Source organism: Ambystoma mexicanum, chromosome 7q (assembly GCF_040938575.1).
Source record: "Ambystoma mexicanum isolate Mex_15411 chromosome 7q, UKY_AmexF1_1, whole genome shotgun sequence".
In the NCBI taxonomy this organism is placed as follows: domain Eukaryota; kingdom Metazoa; phylum Chordata; class Amphibia; order Caudata; family Ambystomatidae; genus Ambystoma; species Ambystoma mexicanum.
In genome coordinates, this window is record NC_090941.1 from 273947952 (window position 1) to 273967564 (window position 19613).

Consider the following 19613-nt stretch of genomic DNA (forward strand, 5'->3'; position numbering starts at 1 on the left):
TCTCAATTCTGAATCCATAATTGTTGAAAATATACAAGCATTTGTGACTTAGTCATACACTTAGTTTACAGTTAGATAGCTCCATATCACTTATTCCTGGCATTGCCTGGATGTCTTTGGGTACTCGGTTATCAATCACTAGAGTCTTTTTTACAGGGGGGTCTTCCAACATGTGTGATGTTTCTCAATACTATTTCAGGGACCTGATGGCTTGTCAGAGCCCCTAATTGTAACACGTTTTGGTGGTCGGCGGTAGTGGTCAAATCTCCTTCCTCAGGGCACATTCGAAGACCCTGTAGGGATATATGATGGGGTTTCAGTTTAATTCCAGAAGTTAACCTAAAAATGAGCAATATGCTCCAGTTGGCACCCTGTGCCACTTACCCTAAAGGTAGGGAAGGTATGCTCCATGCATCTTCTCCCATCTTGATGGCCAGCGGCGGCCGCAGATCTTGTACTACACTCGTAATACAACTGTAATTAGGGTTAGTTTCCTTGTAGCTCGCATAAGAGCAACTGCATCCTTAGCTGTCCGGTAAAGGCAACAAAATCTGGTGGAGTCAGAAAAACATAGCACAGTCAGGATCGAAGGCAGTTAGGCTTCAGTATCCCTGATCCCTATAGTGCTGAGGGCCCTTTGTCCACTTTAGTACTAGGACAAAGAAGATGCCTGCAAAGTGTTGTGAATATCAGTCATGCCACCTTAACCATGGGCAGGCAAGCTTAATTGAAGCACACCTGCAACCTGTTAAAGGGTTGCAGGTGTATAAAAAGGGGTGGGGAGAGCACCACAGGGAGAAGCAGCAGGGAGGCCTGTGTGATCAGCAGGGAACATTGTTAGAGGAGAGGCAAGCCACTGGAGGGAAATGCTGTGGGACGGTCCGTTAGGTGCAGCACGCTAAGATTCTGGGGGCTGCAGAGAGAAGTGGTGTTAGGAAGCGTGGTCTGGGAGCTGGGGCTCTGTGGAGCCGACTGACGGCATATAAGTGAGCCTTGTGGAGAGGCAGCCCCTTTCTCTTTCATTCGAGGTGCTTGTTCCCCTGTGTCAAGAAGCCGACACAGGAGTGTCTATGGGGCGGGTGTCGGACCCCCGGCAGCAGAAGCTGAAGTTTGTGTGCTCCACGCAGCGGGGAAAGCTACCAAAGAGACCAGTGAGTTTCTATTAGATGAGAAACCCGGTGTGCGAATGACTGAACATTTCCATTGTTGTGAAATACTTTGTATTGGAGTGGTTGCGTGTCTCAGAAGAGAACGTTTTCGAAGGACTCCAGTTCCAGATCATTTCCATTGTTGAACGTTAAAGTGCAAGAATACTTTGTATTGGAGTGGTCACTTGTCTTAAAGAAGAACGTTTTCGAAAGTCTCTGAGTACTGGGAAGTTCACTTAAAGTAAAACACATGAATATTACATATTGGGCTGAATGAAAACTAAACCTTAAGCCAAACCAATCCTCACTGAATACCGAACTGAATAAAAACTTAACAATTAAGCAAAGCTAACGCATGTTGAATTCAGAAGTGGATTGAATTTTACAATTGAGCTAAACTACCGCATGTTGAATTCAGAAGTGAATGGAACTGTATAATTAAGCAAAACAACTGCAGGTTGAATTTCAAAGTGAATGGAACTGTCAAGTTAAGCAAAGCCAATGGTTTTATGTGATTATCTTGAATATTAAAGGCCACACAAAAAAAGACTGTTATATTTTTTTTTGGGGGCGGATTTTTGTGCAGCCTTTAATATTCAAAATACATCAAGTCCTCCCCTCCCCCACCTTTGAAATTGGGGGCTTCACCCCTGAACTCCCTTCAATCCCTGCTCCACCCCAACCCTGCATAACACACACACCTTTTCCCTAGCGCCCCGCCTCACATAAGAATGCACACAAGCACACACATACAGGCAGAGACACTCCTTCTCCCCAGCTCCCTCCCCACCACAAACACTGTCCCCTTTCATACATACACAAGCAAACACACACTTAACTGAAACCATTCTTCCCCTGCCCATCTCGGTCAGCCCGTCGGTCTCTATGCGCACTCGTGTGCGGCAGGGACGTGATAGTTAAGATTTAGAAAGACTGGTCTGAGCATTTTCAAAGTAGTCTTTCTAAATCGGTCTTTTTGATTTTTGCGAAAATGAGAAAGACCTTTTTACTTAATACCAAGCCACTGCATGTTGAATTCTGAATTGACTGAAAGCTGCAAATGATATGAATATACAGACGAAAGGGTAATCACATTCAATCTTGAAGTTATCCCTATTATATGAAGAAAATAAATAAAACTTTATGGGTCAAGGGAATAAAGAGAACAGCCAAGATGCCCACGTGTTTGTGATGATGAAATGCAAGTCTTGGGGAAGGGAGTCCTGAGTCTTGAGGAACTACCCTTATTGTCTTGAGGACAGAGCCTGAAGACCCTTTTGTGTTTTGAACTGTGTTGCTTGGAACTTGGGGAAGGGAGCCCCGAGGATTGTTTAAAGTTGTATTAACTGGAAGTCAAGAAAGGTAACTTTGAGACTTTTTGTGGAACTCTTTTACACCTGGGGAAGGGAGCTGAAAGAAAGCTACGCGCTAGAGGAAGCTCAGAACTTTATTTTGATCACTGTTTCTTTGGTTACTGACATCCCTACACCTTGTATTGATTTAGTTGTGAGTGCAAGTATAGTTCTGGACAAAGACAGATCTTTAAGTTGAACTCTTTGACTCAAACTCTTCTTAGTTTCATTCAGGTACGGAAATCCCACCTTAGCATATGGAAAGTTAGGCCTTTAACCAACCTGACATTTAAGTTAATAACATTACTTTGTTTGAACTTTGAATCTGTTGTCTGTGTCTTTGCAAAACCTAGATATGGTGAGAAGGGTGTAATTTAGTTCTTTGTCTGTAAAAAAAAAATATATATATATATAATTAATTAGAGAACATACTTTATGAAATACAATGTGTTACATTTGTCTACATATGTTTAATTATTTTGACCCTCATATGTATTGCACCATATGCACTATGCTCGATACAACATTTGTGCGTACTACACTGCTGTCTTCACATATAATCATTGGTGGATTTTAAAACAAACATACACTGTCTAAGACATCGATAAGTTGTGGATGCAGCGAGTGGATATGGGTACACAGGGTGAAGTAGGGTGGGTGAGTACAGGTACTGGTGGGGTAACTGAGACTAGGGTAGGGTGGGTGAGGTTAGAAGACAGGGGTAGAATGGGTTGGGTATACAGTGTGAGGGTACGGTGCTCAGTGGTACAGAGGGTTGGGGTACAATGTGTGGGGAAGGATGCAGGGGAGTTGGTGGCTGAACAAAGCATTTGTTAGGGTAAGTAAGAGGAGGTGGAGAGGATGGGGTAGACAGGCTGGGGTAGGGTGGGTGGAGGTAAAGAGAGTGCAGATAGCGCAGGTGATGTAAGAGAGGATAGGGGTAGTGTGTCTGGACCAAGATTTCGCAAGGCCCATGCGCAACACAAAATAAAATCACATGGGCCTAACTGTGTACGGGGTCCAACAGCTGCCGTGGCATCAACCTCTGCACCACCAACAACCACCACGGCAACCTCTGTATTCAGGCATTGTCCACCATGTCTCAACACAGTAATGGCAGTAACAATGTCATCTGAGTCATGACACCATCCCCCCATAAACTGTCATAAGATTTACATGCCAAAGTGAGATCGAAAAAAGTGCAGTGCAAGTTCTGTAAGAAGGTACTATGCGTGGCATTTATAACGTGCAATCACAGAGCTTGGGAATATCGGTCCTCAATCAACAATTAGTCCATCTCCACTTGGACAACATTCATGTGGTCCCATTTTATTGCAGCCAAAGGTTAGTACAAGTAAAGCTAATAAACATTTATAACCTCACAGGAAATGGTCAATTCATTATTTCAGTTAGTTATTTTCTTTTCTTTTTAAATATGTTTATTTTCAGTGGGATAGAGCTAATTCTCAAATCTTTTTCAATTTTTGTTCCATTTTCCTCCCAGGGCATCTGACAGCTGTAGATACTCATGGTGAAGGAGCACCATTCCCAAAAAGAGATTAAAAAAAAGATGTTTTGCAAGTTCTGCAAAAAAACAGCTACACCGTGAACCTTCCAACATGCCATTGCAGAGCTTGGGGGCATCCATCCTCATACAACACTTAGACCAACTGCAGAGAGTGTAAACTTTTCTTTTATGTTCTCCTGTTTAATTGAAAAGTAAACTGGATAGAAAAAGGGAAATAGTCGAATATAAATTCTTTTCTTTTAAAAATGTATTTTTTTGCAGCATTTTAGTGGAAGTAAAAAAAATGTAATCAGTGAATTAGGAGCCCCACTAGTTGCACCATATTTACAAGTAAGGACAAAGCAATTGCAAAACATTTCAACAATACTGGTTAGTGGAATTTTGTGATAGCGGTGTACTATGTTGGCACTACATGTAATCTGATAGCAGTGCTTATAAAATAGTGAAGCTTTATATATAGAGAACCACACTACAGATAGCAATTTTTAATAGCATCAGAATAAAATACTGCTAATGCATAGCTGTATGAATATGTATCACTATTTTTAATAGCATCCCAGTAAAACACTGACAATGCATAGGTATATGAGCAGCACTAAAAAAGTGTGAAAAGTGTACAGAATGGTGGCTTTTATACTTTCAATAGCACAAAAAGAGGACTATAGTAAGCAATGTACTAAAATGGTTGACACATTTTCACTGCAACCTATCACAGGCAAGTACACAATTACAACAGTAACACCAACCCATTGCAAATACTGAAACAGATACAAAACATTTTGTTTCCCCAAGCATATTTTAATAGCCACAGCTATTAAACACACTCTCGTGTAGCCGCGGATACATGTACATTTTTTTTACTAACTGAAAAAGCACATTGCCAGCCTTTTTAAAGTTCAAATGCGACAAGGGTAGATGTGAGGACATGGAATTAGAAATACATTTTAAATGATGTGGTCTAACATCCACAGAATAATATGATTATTGCACAGAAATGTATGGCTTAGTACCCACGACTATTTACATAGCCGCATGTACAGCAGCAACTAATCAACTGACATAATACATTGATGTTCCTATGTACGCCTGGCTGCATGCTGTATGCTCACGGTATACCAACGCCCATTGGCGTTGTTTGTTTGATAGCTGCTGCTATCGGGAAAAACAGCAAAAAAAATGCTTTCCTACTCTCCCAAGCCATCACCAAGTGCCTCCAACATCTATGCCAGCTCCCCCCACTCCTCTGATGGCCACCTCACCTCCACTGGTCTCTCCTATTCCCCCTTATAACACTTGTTGTTTCTGTGACACATTTTCGATCAAAATGTCAGCGTGGGTATACCTGAGGCTATAGCCGGCGCGTTGCTCTATACCGGCTGTAAGAGAGTACCAAATAAAATTGTCGGTTTCAGTTTGTTGTAGCAGTGACTATCGGCAAAAACAGCGGAACAAAATGCTTTCCTGCTCTCCAAGCACTCACCAAGTGCCCCCTATATCTATGCTAGCTGCCCCACTCCTCTGATGACCTCCTCTGCCCTCTCCCATTCCCCCTATAACACTCGTCGTTTCTGTGACAGTTTCGATCAAAATGTCAGCTAACCACGGGTATACACGAGACTACAGCCGGAGCGATGCTCTATACATGCGCATATGAGAACACCCAATAAAATGGTCTTTTTCAGTTTGTTGTAGCTGCGGTTATTGGGAAAACCGCAAAAAATCCTTTCATGCTCTTCCAGGCCCTCACCAAGGGTAAGGGTAGAGAGGGTGTGGGTAGAGTGTATGGATGGGGAAAGACATGGTGGGGATACAATGGTGGTACAAAAGATGTAAGTATGGTGAGTAGGTGGGTTGGTCAGGGTTAGGTAAGATGGAAGTCAATAAAGAGGGATGGAGTATGGTTGGTGGTTGGGGTAGTGAGGGTGGGCGATGTTGGGTGGATGTAGAGAAGGTAGGATACAGTAGGTGTGGAGAGGTAGAGGCACTAGCCATGGCCACAGTAATAGGTGCACAGTGATTATGTCATAATCTACACTTTTCAGCCTGTAAAAAATAAAAAGAATAAATAATGAGTTGGAGAACAAAATCCCAATAAGAGACAAGTGCTTGTGGTCTTGTGGGTAAACATCTGCACTGGGATCATGACAACCAAAGTGAAATCCTGGTTGTCAAATACTTCGGCAAGTTTGTGAACCTCAAAGAAAACCAAGGTGTTGCATGCGCCCTCTCAAAGAAAGTTGCACAATCCACCCACATGTGTCCTTCACTTTTTCCCTGAAAAGCAGCCACAATCGTGGGAAAATTACTGCACTAGTGTCCACAATTGCAAACTCTCTTGCCACATCCTGGGCAAATAGTCATGACTTACTTGACCTCTCATCATTTCTCCTCCTCACCCCCATGTCTGGCTTTCGACAATGCTCTGCTTTATAAAGATAACTTGAAGAATACACATACCATAGTGTCACTCAAATATATAAATCCTTACTGACCTATCTGAGGCTAAAAAGCGTACAATTGTGGCATTATTCCCCCCCCCATCCTGACAAGAAGACTGCAAATACTGTAATGCAATTCAGCGAAAGGCAACACAATGTTCTCTCAGAGCTCTCAGAGAGCAATGGGAACATAGAAGATCTTGTGAGCAGTCAGAAATTTGAGGGGGACCAAAAGCTTTCTCAACACATGCCATTTTATTTGAATATTAGGTTGGATGAACGCCTCACTATCTCTACCCTGACGAGGATTTCCCTACTTAAAATAAACTAAAGGAAACACCCTAAAAAAGGTTATCTGTCCCTCACACTTAAACATTTAACAAATAAACAAGGAAATACATGGCAGTTCAAAAACAATAATAATCGAGTTCATAAAGTAACCAAAGTCTTTTGCCAGAACCTGGGTGAATGCCCCTTCTCTAAGTTTTAAATGTGATTCTGCTTCACGGGTCAAAAAAAGAACAAATGGAAACTCTGATTCGCAACTAAGCTCCAATATAGTCTGATATAGGTTTAACTTGTCAACAGAAGGTTCCAACACATAGACCAATAATATGCAATATGCCCCGTCAGGCGAATGATACCAGGAGATGAGTTGCAAAGATAAAAAAGTTTATATAATCATACAAATTGCCAGCAAAGAACTCTGCTGCATGAGAGCGCTCTGCTGAAACATTACACAGGCAGCACATTAAAAGGACACGCAGCATCACTAATGACGACATATACAGGGTAATTCATAGAATTTCGCACAAAAGTGGCGCACGCGGCTGGCGCACAGTGTGAGCGTGCGAATGTCTGCGCCAGCCGCGTGCGCTAAAATCAATTTCCGTGAACAGCGTATTCATGGATTTTAGCCTCCAAAAGCAGCCGTGGCGCAGAGTGGCGCAGCGACCCTGCAGCAGCACCAGTTACGCCCCCAAGAACTCCCTCGCGCAAGGAAAAGCCATCAAAATTCCCAAATCAGCGCAAAGGGCTGCGCTAATCCTGGACCAGTTTACAGGGCTGCCAAACAGCATAGCCAAGCGGGGAACGTGTATTACTGGGGTGCGCGTGAAGTTTCACACGCGAAAGGGCCTGTGCGAGTGGGGTACGTGTATTACTGGGGTTCGCGGGAAGTTTCACACGCGATTTCAGCAGGGTACGTGAATTATGGGGTTTGTGGGAACTTTCACACGCGAAAGGGCCTGTGCGATTGGGGTACGTGTATTTCGGGGGTGCGCGGGAAGTTTCAGACGCGATTGGCCTGGGAATGTGTATTTCAGGGGTACACGGGAAGTTTCACACGCAATTGGCCTGGATACGTGTATTTCAGGAGTGCGTGGGATGTTTCACACGCGATTGGACTGGGTACGTGTATTTCAGGGGTGCACAGGAAGTTTCACATGTGATTGGGCTGGGTACGTGTATTTCAGGGGTGCGTGGGAAGTTTCACACGCGATTGGGCTGGGTACGTGTATTTCAGGGGTGCGCGGACAGTCTCACACGCGATTGGCCTGGGTACGTGTATTTCAGGGGGGCGCGGGAAGTTATACACGCGATTGGCCTGGGTACGTGTATTTTGGGGGTGCGCAGGAATTTTCACACGCGATTGCAGCAGCGTACGTGTATTACTGGGCTGCGCATGAAGTTTCACACTCGATTTTGCTGTCAGAGCGGGGAACGCGTATTTCAGGGGTGCGCGTGGAGTCCTACACGTGAATTGGCAGTGTGGCTCCTCCCAGGTGTCCCCTCTACCCCCTCCACGGCCCCTGCAGGCAGCCCACACCACAGGAGACTACCCTGCACCCCTGGCCATCTCCCGCAGGCAGCCCATCCACCATGCGCATGCCCCCCAGCCAAGCCACATGTCACCTTGCACTACTGATCAACAACGCATGACCCCCTGCACCCCCACCCCACAGCAGTGCTGGGCACCTGCCAGCAGGCCCCCACTCATGTCCCACTCATGTCCCCCAGCAACCCCACCCCCCAGCAGTGAAATGCTGATCTCATGACACAAACCAAAAGTCAAAACTATGTACATCAACACATGTCCGTCACACACATACACTGGTTGGCATAGCTTGTGTAAACCCACATTTTCACATGCATCAAGCCAATGAGAGAATCCCACACATGGAAGTAAAAAATGAAAATGTATTATGTACATGGAATCAAAAATGAAATGAAAGCATACCAAAATATGAAACATGAAATGAAAAGCATGTGAAATAGATGATTGACTGAAAATGATAACCAATCCAAAATAATTTGAAATAAAAACAGTCCAAAGTCACCCTCCAACAACGCATATCCAAAGGAAATGTAAAAAAAATCTCCATTGCTTCATGTTCATGATACAGAAAATAAGAGAAATCAATCCATAGTCCAACTAAATACAATCCATTGTTCAAGGATGTAAAGGGTCCATGATCCCAACCAAAAAGAATTGAAACCTACCTACCTACCTACCTAAAAATATGACTATATACAAATTTGTGTGGCATTGTCCATTGACCACAAATAAAAGGAAAATGAAAGAAACCCTAACTCTAAAAATATTTACAAGGGCAGCGGGCTAGTCCGACGTCCCGGGCCAGGGCATCATCAAACTCCTGCTCAATGTCCTGGAGGCGGTCCTCTTCCATGGCCTCAGGGTTTGCAGGGACGACGACATGTTGACCTCCAACTCCCTGCGAATTGCTTCGAGGCACTCGGCCTGCCTCAGGGCCCTCCGCATGGAGTTCTCCACCCTGACCATCATGAGCCGTGCCTCTTCTGCCCGCTGCCGCTCCGCATCTATGGCATGGCCTAACCGCTGCCACACGGAAGACACTTCCAGTCCTGGGTCCTCCTGCCCTCTGGCCGATGCCTGCCCCTCCGATGTCGAAGGCCCCGAGCCATGATGGCTCCCACCTTGTTGCTGCTGTTGCTGTGCCTCTGCCTGTGCCCTGGCTCTTGCTGCCTGCACATCCTCCTCCGGCTGGGGTACAGTTGTTGAGGTGGCCACCCCTTTTGGACGTCCGACTCCCGACTGTGGCAGGATGTGTCCTCCACCAGCCTGGCCGCAGGGTCAGAGGCAGCTCCACAGGGTACCCAGGTGATACATGGGTGGGAAGATGGCATGGAGGACGACTGGGGCATAGGGGGTTCAGTTGAGGAGGGGGTCGGAACAAGGTCCAGAAAACGGAGGAATCCGGCCCTGGTGAGCTGTCCCAGTAGGTCAACGCGGTCAACAAGCCATCCGAGAAGACGTTCAGTCTCCTCATGAAAAGACTGCAGGTCAGCTTGCATGGCCTGTTGACGCAACGCCAACCCACCCAGGACAGGCTCAACCCGGTCCCGGATAGCCACGTCCGCAGGGAGAGGAAGGCCAGTTGTTGTAAGCGGATCCCCTCCCTGAAAACGGGTCTGGACGTAGGCATCCCTGCTGGTGCGGGATGATGCAGTCACAGGATCGGGGACAGGATTACACACAAGCACCTCTGCGGTGGCCTGTGCTGCCTCCTGTCCCTGCCCCTGCACTGCACCACTAGCACCGGTGGAATCCCCACCTCCAGACTCCATGTCTGTCCCTTGCACGGCCTCCTCCTCCACCAAACCCCCCACCAACCTGGATGACTCTGTGCCATCTTCCTCCATCAGACCCTGTGGGGTCTCAGCTGCCCCTTCTGCTGCCGAGGAGTCCAACTCTGACCTCCGCCTCTTGGACCTACCCCCGGCAGCTGCGGCCTGGGACTCCTCACTCCCCGACGAGATCACAACCTGGGAGGGGAGCCGGGCCTTGTGTCTCAGTTGACGCTGCAGACAGGGAGAGATAGGAGACAAGCATCAGGTCACTGTACAATGGACTGATACACACATGACAGTTCCAAATTAGTGGCAGGGTCAAACTTCAGACATGGCATCGCAATCCCCAACACACATGTCATTTCAACTCACACACATGAGCTATTCGACAGCCATATCACAACGGCCAGCAACATACATACCCATACAACAACATGAGCAGCCAAAGGTGAGCCAGACATCACATGAAACACAGGGAGTGCACTAGACATGTACACACGCCACCACACTTACATGCATGTCTACATCTCCTGCAACTGTTTCAGTGAAGAGATCGCCATACATGTCACATCTGCCATTCATCCTTCTCCATATCAGTGTCTCGTGCATCCATGATGCATCACATTTGCACACTTGTGAAATACACATACATGCACATGTACACAGTGCAGATACATGAATTATGAACCACCAATTGTGCCACAACCATGGCAATGTACATACGGAGAGATTGAAACCTGTGTGCTCCCACACCTGCATATGCCCAGCATGCTTATCAACACATACACCATCAATGTGTCTCACACCTGAGAGGACTCACATGTGGCAGCCACATGCCCATGATCATACACATCCCTACATGGCCCTACATAAACACATGTGCAACCTGCACACTACTGACACAACACGACACGCAAAGCATACCATCAACATGCATGTACACTTACCGCTCGACTCCTGACGGGTCTGCCTCTCAAGGATCTGGACATAGAGTGCTGGGCATATGCGTTCCAGGACCCTCATTTGATGGTCTGACAGCTGGCCCCGGCGCCCCTTGGCATCCGCTGCCTTAGCGAGGCGCCGGGCCGTGTTGTGGGTACTGGACCTGAAGTCCTCCCAGCGCTTCATGACATGTTGTAAGTCACGGACTGCCACCCCCTCCACGTTGATGGCAGTCATGATGTTCATCCAGATCCTGGTATGAACTTCCTTGTCGGCGTGCAAACTTCCAAAGAGGGCATCATACTGCCCCAGGACTTGCTCCACCAGGACACCAACTTCGGTGGCACTGAAGCTGGTGGCCCTCTGCCTCTCTGGCTGGGGGTTGCCAGTGCTGCCAGATGGTGTAGTGCTGGACATGGCAACCCCAGAGGCAGGAGTGGGTGGGCAACTAGGTCCTGGGGCTGGGCTGTGGAGCGATGGAATCCCAGTCGGGAGTCTTCGGTTCCAGCAGGGGTGGTCACAGCAACTACACCCCTGGCTGACATGCAGGCAGCAAATGGCAGGGCACGTGGGCAGCAGGCAGTCAGGCAGCAGCAGATGGCAGGTTGGAGCGTGCTCGGGTCTCTGGGGGGCAGTAATTCGGCCTTCTGGGCAGGAGCGTGGTCTTCCGTGTGTTTTCGCGTGGCCAGCTTGATACGGTGTGTTTTGGCACGTGAAAATCTTGCGAATCAGCGTGCAATTCGAGGAAAGGGCCTTAGCGCGTAAGTGCGTCAGCAGACGCACGCGATTCCATTGGACGAAAGGTCCTTAGCGCGTAAGCGCGTAAGTTACATTATGCGCGCGAGCATTTCCCTCATAGCACGTGATGACAGAGCACACGTGGAAAAACTGCACGTCCGAATGTCATCGCGTGTAATTGGATTAAAGCGCCCACGTACACGCGTCTCTGACGTGTACGTGTGGGCCGGTTTAAAAGCTGCGTGTAGGACGCCATTTCCTTGTACGTGCTTTTCGTGGAGAGCGAGTGGGTGAAATCTGTACTTCTTGTCGGTTCACACGCGATTACTTCACAGCGTTTCTAGTTCGCACTCCCTGTTACCTCTGACAGATCTTTTCTGATTTTTTGTTGGGCCTGTTTCCTCAAACAGAGTTCACTTCTCCTTTTGTCCTGTCTCCTCAGACAGCGTACAATTCTTCTTTTGGCGGGGGTGTTGCCAAAGCGCACACATGCGTATTTTTCAAGTTCTTTTTCCAGGCAGACGGTGAGTTCTGCACGTACTTAGCAACTGTGCTTGCCCCGTGTGTCGCGTTCCCCTTCAGAGGTCATTGTAGGCTGTGTGTATTACGCGTACGCTTTTTTGTTTTGTTTCTGGGTGCGACAGCATAGTGCAGTTTCATTTTTCCACGCACGTGGTCTACGAGGGGTTGTGTGCACGTTTATTTTTGATTTTGGGCTGCCTGTGCGTTGCGTGACCCGTCATCTTCCCCCAGGGGTCACAGACAGCCTTGTTAGAGCACTAGGGTACGAATTCCATCTGGTATCCTACCCCTTTGACCCCCAATTGCCCAGGACAATAGTTTACTGCAACTCCCATACGCACAACAACATCAGTGCCATGGTTGGGAGGCGACCAAGCTGTAAGGGAGGCAAAGGTGGCCGAACCTCAAGAGGTGGCTGTGGTGGGCGCGCTAGGGGACGTGGCCGGGATTTGCAGGGTACCCCTGTGCCCCAATGTATGGAGGAACAATCAAGGACACCCATGCCCCCCACCCCCATGGTTGAGGGAAACATGGCTGACACCATCCAAGCTCAGCCCCTGTTGGACCAGCGCATTGTGGCACCTGACCTGGCACAGGATGACTCCCTGGCTGACTTCCAGGTCAGAAAGTCTAGGCCATGTGTGGCGGTGCAAGTTGTTGTCACCAATCCACGTGGATCTGGGGCAGCTATGTCATCTGCTGCCCCAAGTATGCAGGGTGGGGAGGCTGCAGGGGCAGCTGCAGCTCCATCCGCCCCAGCTCTGACTCTCCCAGCCAGGACAGTGTCAGTCCCAGTCCATCAAACTGACGTTCCCCCTGCCAACATTACCCTGCAACCAATGCCTGCATCAAGACCTATGGTCATTGTGCATTCCCACACTCCTACTACCCAGTCCACTGGTGATTCTGCCCTTACTGACCAGAGCGGCATAAGCCACTCTGGCTCTGCTCCACCTTTAAAGAAGAGGAAGAAGGGTGCTCTGGCACGACAGGCTGAGACCCCAGACACGGCTACACACTCCGGTACCTCAAGGAAGCCTTGCTTCAATGATCCGGAACTTAATGCACTTGTGGGCTATGTGTCGGCACATAGCCATGAAATGCTGGTGACTGCAGGGTGCAAGACCACACCTAGTCAACGTAAGGCACACTGGCAGACCGTCGCCGACCGCATAAGTGCCCTTGGATTTGTGAGGCGCTACGCTGATGATTGCCACAAGCGGTGGAATGACCTGAAACGCAGAGCAAAGAACAAGCTGGCCTCAAATCATGCCGCTACTCTGGTAACTGGCGGTGGGTCTCCACAAGAGGACAACAAACTCACTGAACATGAGTCTGTTGCTGGGGCCTTCATCACAGAGGAACAGATCCAAGATGTGGGAGGACTACCTGATTATGATGCATTGTCGAGTGAGTGCCCAGGCATGTGTGTGTAATGCATGTGTATGTTGTTTGGGTAACGGGTTCTGATTGAGTGCCAGGTGAGGGTGTGTGTGCCTGAGTGGTATGGGTCACCCATGTGCTTCATCCAAAACATTCAGCGGCCTTGGATTTGGGTGCGACAGTATACCTTCTAATTTGGCTCAACATTACGGCAGTTGCCCTTGAAGTGGCATCTTGCAACAACATTGTTTGTATTTTTCAGTGTTCGTTCAGGCTGATTGTTTCAATTCTCCCACTTTTGCTACGCATTCCTCAGCCCTATTGTCACATTTGTGACATGCTTCTGTCATTGATGAACCCCACATTGGACCACATGTGTTACCTTGTTAGATGAATGATTTGACCATTCAGGCTAATTGAGTATTGGCCTGATCACAAGAATTTTTGGGGCCTGTTTGAATGTGGAACATGATGGTTGTTTCCTGTCATGTTGAAGTGACAAACCATTGATGTGTACATCGGTCTGCAATCACTGTATTTTTGTACACTGGATGTGTTGCAGTGTGTGGCACATGCCTATTTTGTCACACTATTTAGCATTTTTCATCTCATCATGTCCATCTCACATGGATGGCTGACAGTATTCATTCACTGACATATGTATGTACTTGTGGAATGTACCATGGCTATGGTACATGCCATCTGTGTGATGGCATGTGTCATGTATGTGTATTGGACATGCCTCTCACAGGCCAATGTGTGATGGCAGTGCTACCCAGCATGCTGCAAATGTGTTGCTCTTCCATGTTGGTGTCATCAGTGTCTGCCTTTTGCCTCCCCTTCAAACTCAGTGACAGTTGCGTGCATGGGAGGGTTATAGTCATGTGGGACATGTGTAAATCATGTACTGGTTCTGTAGCTTGTCAGGCCTATTTGTGTGCTATGGTGCTAATGCCTGTTTCCATTTTTTGTCTTTCATGTTTTTCCAGGGGATGATGCACTTGATGCTGTTGAGGTTGAGGAGATGGTGCAGACCCAGGAGGAATCTCAGGCACGACCGGGCACCAGTGGGGGACGTGGTGTGGTGGTGGGTGAGAACCCAATCTTGCTGCAGACCATTCTGTCGAGGGGTGCCTCTGGGTGCACCTCCCCAGACCTCTATTCAGGTGCTGATTCGGATGATGAAACCTATGTGGCGTCGCAGGTAAGTGTTCTTGGCAGGGATTCTGTTCTGTCCAACCCACGTGTACCAGGGGTAGAACCCTCTATGGGGGTGTCAGTGTTGGTAAGTCCGTCTTTGGCGGTTACGGATGCAGGGTCACACTCCACAACATCTGATCCTGTTCCTGGGCCAGCAGATCAGAGGGGGAATGCAGTCCTGCAGCCTCAGGCAGTGCCGGCACAGCAAGGCGCAGATCGCCTTGCCCCAAACAGGTTTGGTGCCCGCCGACACGGTGGCCATACGCCACCAGGCAATACCGCATGGGAACAATCCATTCAAGGTATGGCAACCCAACAGGCAGCATCAGTTGAGATGATGGCTCAAGCAATGGAGAGGGTGGCCACTTCCATTGTCCCCCCTGAAAGGCAGATGGAGCTACTACAGCAGGCAACAGACTCCATTTGCCAATCACACAGAGAGGACATGTTGGCGTCCAACAGGGACAGACGGGTGGCACTGGAGACTCTATGCCAATCGTTATCAATAGAGTCCCAGGGCCACAGGGAAGCCCTGACGGTAGAACTCCATCACCTCAGGGAGACTCTTGTTGACCTTGAGGCTTCCACTAACTTGAGGACAGAACAGCCGCTGGAGCGGCTCACACGTTCGCTCTCAGCTGAGATGCAGGCAACTCGGGAGGAGATCCGGGCATCACGTCAGGTGCTGCCTGGGGATCTCCGCACTATAATCCTCCAGAACGAGACCTTCCACACCTGCATGCTTGCTGCCATGGAGGACCATACCAGGGCTTTGCGTGGGCTGCCTCCCATAGCACCACCACCTCCTGTGGCAGCAGCAGAGGGTGATGAGAGCGACAGCAGCAGTTCTCCCACATTGGCATAGCCGTGCATGCCATGAGCCCATGGAGGTGTTTTTTTTCACCAACATCCACACAGGTGGGTGTTGGTGCGCACCCTGTCCTCGGACCTCCTGGGTGCCCCCCGCCCCCCACATGGCCATTTTTGATTTTTGATTTTTTTTTTGCAGTGTGTTGCCTTGTGTGGCTCCCGTGGGCATCCACTGTATTCCAGCTGGGCACATGCAGGCTTGTCCTGAGTTTGGGTTAGATGCTTGGGTTCGTGAGACACACACCCCTCCTGCTTCCCGTTTCCATGGGGTTGCAAAGGGTGTGCCCAAGTGACATTGACTTATTTATTTATTTATTTATTTACATTTATATAGCGCACAAGCAGCCCAGGGGCATTGAGGCGCTGTTACTTGCAATGAACTTAGTTACATGGTACAGGTAAGATAGTGGATGTTGACACATTGTAAATGTTGCAGGATGACGTACTGTTGTTACAAGTATTGCTTTTGATCATATGATACAATATACATGGGGTAATCGTGCTAGTATGTCTAGCCTTAAGTGAAGAGGGTAGTCTTCAGCGTTTTGCGGAAGGTGGTGAGGGAGGCCTCTCCACGGATAGTGTGTGGTAGGGCATTCCAGTGCGAGGGCGCAAGGTAAGGGAAGCTGGATCCGCCCGCTTTTACTTTTTTTACTAGAGGCACTGAGAGCATGTTGGTGTAGGGTGATCTGGTTGGCCTGGTGGAGGAGACAGGGTGTATCCTTTGTGAGAGGTATGCAGGCGCAGTGAGGTGGATGCACTTGTGGGTCAATGTCAGGGCTTTGAATAATATCCTTTCTTTTATTGGGAGCCAGTGGGCTAGTTTTCTGGCCTCAGAGATGTGTTCTCTTTTTGCAATACCTTGGGCTGCCTGGAGCGTGTTGTTCTGAATTACTTGTAGTCTCTCTAGGTTTTTTTTGGAGGTTCCTAGAAAGAGTACGTTACAGTAGTCTAGCCTAGAGCCGGTGATGGCTCTGGCTATGTTAGTGCAGTTCTCTTTGGAGAGAAATGGTCTGACTGCATTGATAAGTTTGGCATGATATGCCGCTGCAGAGGCAATTGCATTGATTTGTCTGTCCATGGATAGGCTAGAATCCAGATAAACTCTCAGGGTTTTGACAGATTCGGAGACTGGAATTTTAATGGAATCAATGGTGAAGTGACTGAATTGGGCATCTAGATTCTTTAGGGTGTCGGGAGAGCCTACCAGTAGGAGTTCCGTCTTGTCAGAGTTGAGGCATAGACCGTTGTCTGCCATCCAGGCTTGGATGGTATTGTAACGGTTGTTGAGGGCCAGGGAGTCAGTGTTGTAGTTGCCTGTGAGAGTGATGAGGATTTGTGTGTCGTTGGCGTAGTTGGTGTATGAGATGCCCATGGCGTCGAGGATGAGGAAGAGGGGGCGTGTAAAAATGTTGTATAGGGTGGGGGAGAGGCAGGAGCCTTGGGGCACCACACAGAGTATAATGGTTGGTGATGCGGCGGCTAAGTCGGAGAATACTTGCATGGTTCTGTCTTGTAGGAAGGAGGTGATCCATGCTGTAGCCTCTGGGGAGAATTTGGCCGTGGTGGTGAGGTGGTGGCATAGGACGCCATGATCCACAAGGTCGAAGGCCGCTGAGAGGTCTAGGAGTAGGAGGAGTGCAGGTTTGCCCAAGCATCGTCCATCTGGTTTTTCAGGTCAAGTATGGCGGTTTCTGTTCCGTGTCTGGGGCGGAAGCCGGATTGGCGGAGACCAAGGAGTTTGTTCTCTTCAAGGAAGTGTTGAACCTGCAGGTAGGCTGCTTTGTCCAATATTTTGAGGAGGAACGGGACGGTGGTTATGGGTCTATAGTTATTGGGGGAGGTGGGATCGAGCGTTGGCTTCTTTAGAAGAGGGCGGACCCCGGCTTCCTTGAGGGAAGCAGGGACTATCCCTGTGGTAAGAGAGGCATTTACAAAGGCTGCTAGGAAGGGAGCTAGCGGTTCTGCGCAGTCTTTGATAATGGAAGCTGGGCAAGCATCACCTTTGCAGTTAGAGGGTTTAATGTTCCTCATTATGTTGGTGACGTCTTTTTCCTGAATGGGTTTGAAGGAGAATGGTACGGGGGGATCAGGGGCAGGCGGTGGGATTGGGATGTGCTTACTCGGCAGGGCTTGTTTAGTGGCTAATATTTTGTTTTTGAGGAGGCTAATTTTGGATTGCATGGCCTTCTGTATTCCGTCACACCAGTCCTTGTCTTTGGTGAAATTCTGGGGGGCGGGAGTGGGTGTTTCGAGTTCTCTGAAAATGGCGAATATTTCTTTAGTACTGGATTGGGCTTCCAAGATTCTGGATTCAAAGGATTTGGCTTTGGCTTGGGTGATTGCCTTTTTGTATTTGGTGGAAAGGGCTTTGAAGATCATCTTATCTTTTTCGGAGTGGGACTTTTGCCACTGTGTGAGTGTGGCTTTTTTCTCGTTGCGGAGTGAGAGGAGGTCCGGCGTGAACCAAGAATTGGAATGTGCAGTGGGTTTGGATTTTCGAGGTTTGAGTGGGGCAATGGTGTTGATGGCTGCTTTGATGGCAGTATCATAGGTTGATGCGAGTGTTTCAGGGTCTGAAGAGAAAGGTGGTCTGAAGGCTGGGCCTTGGAGGAAGGGCAGTAATCTCTCCTTAGTGAGTTGGCGGGAGCTTCTGGCGAGGCAGGGAGGGAGTGGTTGGGGTGAAGGGGTAGCATGGGAACTAGCGGTGGGGATGCTGAAGGTGATAGTGTGGTGATCAGACCATGGGGTAGGAGTGTTTCCAGTGATGATGAGTGGACAGATGTGCTGTGCTATCCAGTCCAGCGTTCTGCCTTGGGTGTGAGTTGGGCTAAGTATGGTGTTCTTGTACCCTAGCGCCTTGAGGGCAGAGTCGAGGGATTTTGCTGCTACGTCCTTACTATCCCGGAGCCCTAGGTTGACATCCCCCAGGAGAATGGCTTTAGACTGCTTTTTGAGGTTGTCAGAGAGGAGGTGGATGAGAGAGACTTGAAAGTCTCCTGTTGGGCCTGGAGGGCGGTATACGGTGTGCACAGTAATTGTGCAGTGGGGGGAGAGGGTTATTTTGACTTGGAGATAGTCGCTATTGTTGTTCAGGGATTTCTCTACCTTTCTGACAGAGAGGTAGTCTTTGGCGATAATTGCTACACCTCCACCTTTGGAGAGGCGGTTTTGTCTAGTAATGGAATAGCCAGGAGGTAGGGCAAGTGAGAGCGCCGGGCCAGAGGCCTCATGTAGCCAAGTTTCTGAGATCATAAGTAGATCTAGGTCTTGGGAGGTTAGGAGGTCGTGGATGTCTAGGGCATGGGCATTGACGGATCTAGCGTTAATCATGGCGCATTTCAGGTGGGGTTCAGTAGTGGCTGTGGGGGAGCTCGTGATGAGAGGTGGTGGTATGGAGGGGCTCGGTGCACGCGGCCTGCAGCGTGGGTGAAAGGGAACACGGGGCCGCCCCGAAGTGAATCAAAGCAGCTGATCGGGCCCACAGCTGGTCGGGGATGCTTTGTGCTCGCAGCAGAGCTGCAAAGAGCACCGGAGGCCTTTCCTTATGGCCTTCCCTGCTCGGCTTCGCCTCTCGGCCCTCTCCCCCTCCATTTAAAGCAGGAGGGGAGGGGCGGGCGGGGTGAGGCAGCGAATCAGGACACGGGCCCGCGGCGGTGATTTCTAAAGCACATTTTGTTGATTGTGCTGCCATGGAGACGGGGGCATCTTGTCTGGGGCTTCGGTGCACGCGGCCTGCAGCGTGGGTGAAAGGGAACACGCAGCCGCTCCGAAGTGAATCAAAGCAGCTGATCGGGCCCACAGCTGGTCGGGGATGCTTTGTGCTCGCAGCGGAGCTGCAAAGAGCACCGGAGGCCCTTCCTTACGGCCTTCCCTGCTC